The sequence below is a fragment of the Lissotriton vulgaris genome, chromosome 11 (genome assembly GCF_964263255.1).
Source record: "Lissotriton vulgaris chromosome 11, aLisVul1.2, whole genome shotgun sequence".
NCBI lineage: Eukaryota > Metazoa > Chordata > Amphibia > Caudata > Salamandridae > Lissotriton > Lissotriton vulgaris.
The window spans coordinates 617,637,415-617,643,697 of record NC_141699.1 but is presented as its reverse complement, the minus strand read 5'-3'; positions in this window follow the sequence as shown (position 1 = coordinate 617,643,697).

Here is a 6,283-nt window from a genome sequence, read left to right as displayed (position 1 = left end):
GTTGGAAGAGTGTTTGGAGGCAGGAGCAGACCTCTTTGGAGTATAATGGAGTCCCAGAACACACAGGAGGGAATGGATGGAGACAAAAGGAAGAGAAAACAAAAGTTTTCAGAAAAGGAACAAGGAATTCTGATTGAAGAAATGGTGTGCAGCCATGAGTTGCTGTTAAAGTAACAAGCCGTACCATAGATGAACTGAAAAAAAGATGGTATGACATGCGTCAAAGATCTAAAGAGAGGGTTGCTGAAAGAATCAAGGAAGCAAACAAAACTGGTGGTGGAACTTCAACAGCAGATGAACCGACACCACACGAGGAACTTGTTGAATCCACCCTGCTTCCAGAGAGTGTGAGTGGAGGGGCTGATATAGACAGCTCTGATCCTACACCAACTGCACAAGGTAAGATGCATGCGAAGAAGTCCAGAAGAAGAGTGTAATGCATGTGTGTTTGTGTAGTGCATGTACTCAGTGTGAGGAATGTAGTAGTCCTGGGAGACAGTTAAACATATAGCAAACAATACATCATGGGAGTTGTAGTGCACTCATTAATTTTTCAAATTTCCATCACAGAAACCCATGAAAAGTTTGTAATTTTATTTAGAATGCAGAAATATAGTATAGTGAAAGGTAGTTGTCAACAAAAAAAAAAAACTTTATATGTCACAAAGTGCACATTCAAACACAAACTCATATGTCTCACTCTACATCCACAGAACAATCAAGGGAATCCAGGGATCAAAGTGAGGGCGATGAAACACCCCCACATGTTGTATCTGATGTTGAAGGAGGATGCACTGATGACACTGCCCCTACTCCAATTGTGCGCAGAAAGCGCAGGCAGATAGCTCCTCTGCCACCATTGGAAGAAGATGACAATAATAATGAGGGTACAGTAGACAGTGGCCATGACACAGTGTGCCCTCGTGACTCCCAAGAGCAACCCCAAAGTCAAAGACGGCCACGTACATACAGGTTGGATACATGTAGGAGCAGCAGTGGTCAACTGGAAACACCTACAGTTTTTGCCGGGTCTTGAGCAGGATATGCTTCACGTGCAGCGCCTGCAACATAAGGACCTTCGATCAATAAATAGACAGCTATTAAAATTAAACAAAAATCAAGAAGGCATGGCAGCATCAATTGACAGACTGTGTCTGACCCTCGAACGTACTGAGACTTCTCGCAACAGGGCTGCACACCATGCAAATGTGAGAATGCAAGGTTACACAAAAGCCATTAACCGGCTATGTACTGTGACATCCAACTTCACCAGGTGTAGTATCGACATACAGGATTAAATGAATGAATGCACACATAACATGGCAAACAGCTTGGATACAGTGACCTCTGCAGTTATAATGTTGCAAACTACAAACTCTGGCGCAAGCGCTCTCATTGCTTCAGCTGACAGCGAGGAGACCTCCAGCAGGAGTAGTAGGAACCCCACACCAACTTCTCACTTGACCCAGCACAGAAGTGGAAGGCGTGCTGGCACTTCACCTGATCATGAAAGCAGGCAATCAGAAGAACGCCCTGCGCCAAGCCGCCTGCGCAAGAAGTGACAGTTTATAGTGCAATACTTTTTACATTACTGCATTGTCTAACATGGCTTTCTTTTACATTTGTGCTACTTTTCACTTATTGTGAACTAACATTTTCTGTTTGAAAACTGCACTATGGTTTGTGTGTTGTGAGTGAAAACAGCAATTGCCAAAATGAGAAATTCTGTAGACTTGCTTGTCTTACCTAAAAGTAATTCTGTGTAATCTCAGGCCGTCTTTGACGGTCAGCCGCTGCTTCTACTCCTGCTGCAGCCCTTCTAGGTGGAGGTATGTCATCATCATCAGATGTGTCTGATTCACTCACTTCAATGTCTGTGCCTTTGCGCATAGCCATGTTATTGAGTATTGCACAGCTAGTTACAATTTTGCAACAGGTTTCAGGACTGTATTGCAAAGCTCCTCCACTTTTGTGTATGCAGCGGAAACGGCTTTTTAAAATGCCAAATGTGCATTTAATGACCCCACGTGTTGAAAGGTGTACTCTGTTGTATCTTCTCTCACTTGCATTTGCTGGGTTCAAGTATGGAGTTAGGAATAGGATGAAGTCACGCACTGCATAGGCACTATCACCTGCATGGAAGAAACAAAATAGTAACTGTATGTTCCATTGTCAAATGAATGATGTATGGATGGATGGATGGATGTATGCATGAGTGTGATTTACCTAGCAGGTATCCCTCTCCAAATTGTCCAGCACTCAGACGTCTATGAATTCCACTATGTCAGAAAATGAAGGAGTCATGTGTGCTGCCTGGGTACTTTGAGTTTAATACACAAGGGAACCCAAGGAAGCAATATGCTAGGGACCTTAGGGAATTATATCTTTATACAGGACAGTGGTCCCTAAACAAAAGAAAATTTCTGAGAAATAAATATAGACTAAATAGCAACTATATTCATTGTCCAGCCGGACAGTTTTAATTTCTGATAAGTAAAATGTACAAGCAATTTTGTGTGATACAAGCAGGACACCAGCCGATGTCCAACTAACACACTTAAGGAAAGGACAAACAAGAATTTAGAGGCAATTCAGATAGTCTGGGTATTACAATTCACAATCAGACAATGCAGTTAACACACTACTGCTAGCGTCCAATAGCACAATTCATATGCATATAGTGTGACAAGGTCGACGACGTTTCGAACCTATTACTTATTCAAGGTTCATCTTCAGGACAAACAATGCATGCCTTCTTATTTGAAAAGTCAAGATTAACTTTGAGCCCGTACTGCAGGGCTATTATGAAGAGCCCAAGGCCAGGATATTATCATGATAGTCCGCCGGATATACGGCGGGACAGCAAACACTGTGATAGAGGCAGTACGACAAAGCGCAAGGAACGGGTCGTCAATGCGATCCGCGTTCGGGGGACATCGGCTTGTGTCCTGCTTGTATCACAGAAAAATTGTGACAATGAATATAGTTGCTATTTAGTCTATATTTATTTCTCAGAAATTTTCTTTTGTTTAGGGACCACTGTCCTGTGTAAAGATAAAGCCTGGGTACTTTGAAACAATATCATTGATGATATACTTTGCATTGCACACAATCTGAATGTTGAGGGAGTGGTAGCTTTTCCTATTTCGAAAGACATATTCTGTGGTTGCTGGTGGAGGGATGGCAATATGGGTTCCGTCAATGCATCCAATCACATGTGGGAAACGTGCAATTTGATAGAAATCCAACTTGGTTTCTTGTATGGCTTGTTGGTAGATTTGATGTTGAAGCCTGTTCAGCATTGCATCCAGGAAGACATGGAAAAAGCATGAAAGGGCACTTTGTGACATCCTGCCAACCTCTGCAATGACGCTTTGAAAAGACCCCGACGCCAAAAGGTGCAGTGAGCACAATACCTGCACATGGGTTGGAATTGGTTGTGTCCTGCCTGTTGGATGGTCCAAAAAAGGTTTCAATTCATCAATGAGATCCAAAATGGTGTTTGGATGAAGTCTGTATTTGTCATATATGTCCTCTTTGCATCTGCAGCCTCATGGCTATCAGGTATAGTCCAGCCATTTTGAAGAAAATCAGTGCATTGTGGGTGCATGTAGTTGGTGTTAACTGCGATTTCTTAATTTTTTTTTCAAATTCGCTAATTGCGAATTTTTCATACATCTTCTTGCGATTTCTTATGCTGTGATTTCTTTTTTGCGAATTTCGCAAAACTTGAAACACGCAAAATAAGGAATCGCTAAATACTTCTCAGAATAACAGTTCTCGCAAATTAAGAAATCGCAAATATTGCGATTTCTTATTCTGCGATTTCTTTAATACATTGCATTTCCCATTTTTTTTGTCACAAACGCTGCTATTTAGCGATTCGCAACGTTTGCGACAAAAAAACGCTTGATACATCTGCCCCCAAGTCATCAAACCTAAAAGTGACTGTGGCAGCCATAAGCTACTGAGTTGGTAAAGGGGGCCCGGAAAATCCCTGTGGAGGTTTTAACAGGGAGGAAGCTTTAAATAGGCTACATACAGGATTGGTGAACGGAGGGCGAGTAACGAAGAAAGGAGCTAAATGATGGCACCAGCCAAAGCAAGAGCCCGTAAGGCTCCAAAAAATGGAAAAAAGAATGAAATGAACGTTCAAGCGGTAGGAGAAGTGAGCAGTGTCTGTAAGCCAAAAGGAGTGACAAGCGAGCCAACCGGAAAGAAAAAACTAGTATCAGGAAATACCCAATCCTTGACGTTAACTCCGCAGTCAGCAAAATCAGCAAAATCACAAATAACAAATGGTGACTCTTCAATGTCCAACTCAATTAAAGAATTTTGGGAAGACATTTTAAGGGAAAGGATATGACGGAAAAGGAGACAAGTGCTGCGGTACATCAAATTTCGGAGTCCATAGACGTGGTGGAGCTAGCCTCTTCAATTCAGACCAGCTTTAACCCCTTCGGTGCTGCTGACGACTTTAGCTCGTCACGATTCCAGTAGGGAAGGTGTCGGTTCATTCCTTATGTTGGAGCGCCATCTAGAGCAAGTCCGGTAGATAATGTGTTTGCAATAGTAGCGCGCAATGCTTTCCAACGGGGCGACAAGATTGCCGGGCTTACTTGGAAGGCCTGAGGCCTGAGGTCCCGGGGAGGGCGGCCTCCCCATCCCGGGTCGCTGTCCTTGGTCCTGCTGCGTGGCAGGGTGCCCGGGACGGGGTCCGGAGGGCCCGGGGAGGCTTCCCCTGCGCCTCCGGGCCTGGGAGCCCCGGCTGGGTCGAGGGGCCCAGGCGGGCCCCGGGTCGGGTGCCACGGCCCTGGGCCCGGTCCCCCGGCCTGCCGCACAGCCAAAGGACCAGGACGGGCTTCCGTCGTGCCCGGGAAGCCTCCCCTCGCTCGGCTGAGTTCAGCAGCTCCGGTCGGGGGCCCCTGAGGGCCCGGGGAGGGCGGCCTCCCCATCCCGGGCGCTGTCCTTGGTCCTGCTGCGTGCCCGGGACGGGGTCCGGATTGCCCGGGGATGCTTCCCCTGCGCCTCCGGGCCTGGGAGTCCCGGCTGGGTCCAGGGGCCCGGACGGGCCCCGGGTCGGGTGCCACGGCCCTGGGCCCGGTCCCCCGGCCTGCCACACCGCCAAAGCTCCGGGACAGGGCTCCGTTGTGCCCAGGAAGCCTCCCCTCGCTCGGCCGAGTTCAGCAGCTCTGGCCGGGGCCCCTGAGGGCCCGGGGAGGGCGGCCTCCCCATCCCGGGCGCTGTCCTTGGTCCTGCTGCGTGGCAGGCTGCCCCGGGACGGGGTACGGAGGGCCCGGGGAGGCTTCCCCTGCGCCTCCGGGCCTGGGAGTCCCGGCTGGGTCCAGGGGCCCGGACGGGCCCCGGGTCGGGTGCCACGGCCCTGGGCCCGGTCCCCCGGCCTGCCACACCGCCAAAGCTCCGGGACAGGGCTCCGTTGTGCCCAGGAAGCCTCCCCTCGCTCGGCCGAGTTCAGCAGCTCTGGCCGGGGCCCCTGAGGGCCCGGGGAGGGCGGCCTCCCCATCCCGGGCGCTGTCCTTGGTCCTGCTGCGTGGCAGGCTGCCCCGGGACGGGGTACGGAGGGCCCGGGGAGGCTTCCCCTGCGCCTCCGGGCCTGGGAGCCTCGGCTGGGTCCAGGGGCCCGGACGGGCCCCGGGTCGGGTGCCACGGCCCTGGGCCCGGTCCCCCGGCCTGCCACACTGGCAAAGCTCCGGGACGGGGCTCCGTTGTGCCCGGTAAGCCTCCCCTCGCTTGGCTGAGTTCAGCAGCTCTGGCCGGGGCCCCTGAGGGCCCGGGGAGGGCGGCCTCCCCATCCCGGGCGCTGTCCTTGGTCCTGCTGCGTGGCAGGCTGCCCCGGGACGGGGTCCGGAGGGCCCGGGGAGGCTTCCCCTGTGCCTCCGGGCCTGGGAGCCCCGGCTGGGTCCGGGGGCCCGGCCGGGCCCCAGGTCGGGTGCCACGGCCCCGGGCCTTTGGTCCCCACGCCCCCGTTCCCTGGCGCCAGCTCACTTTTTCGTTGGGGCATAGAGTGACACCGGCTGGCTTGACTTTCGTGCCCGGCTATCTGGTCTCTGGGATCCCCTCGGCCATCTGGTCTCTGGGATCCCCTCGGCCATCTGGTCTCCGGGATCCCCTCGGCCATCTGGTCTCTAGGATCGCCTCGGCCATCTGGTCTCCCGCAATGCTTTCCTATGAGGGCGACCAGATGGCCGAACTTCCCTGGAAGTCCCGATGAGGTGCCATTTGCCTCCCGGATCCCAGCGAGGGCTCCAGGAGGTCGGGTACT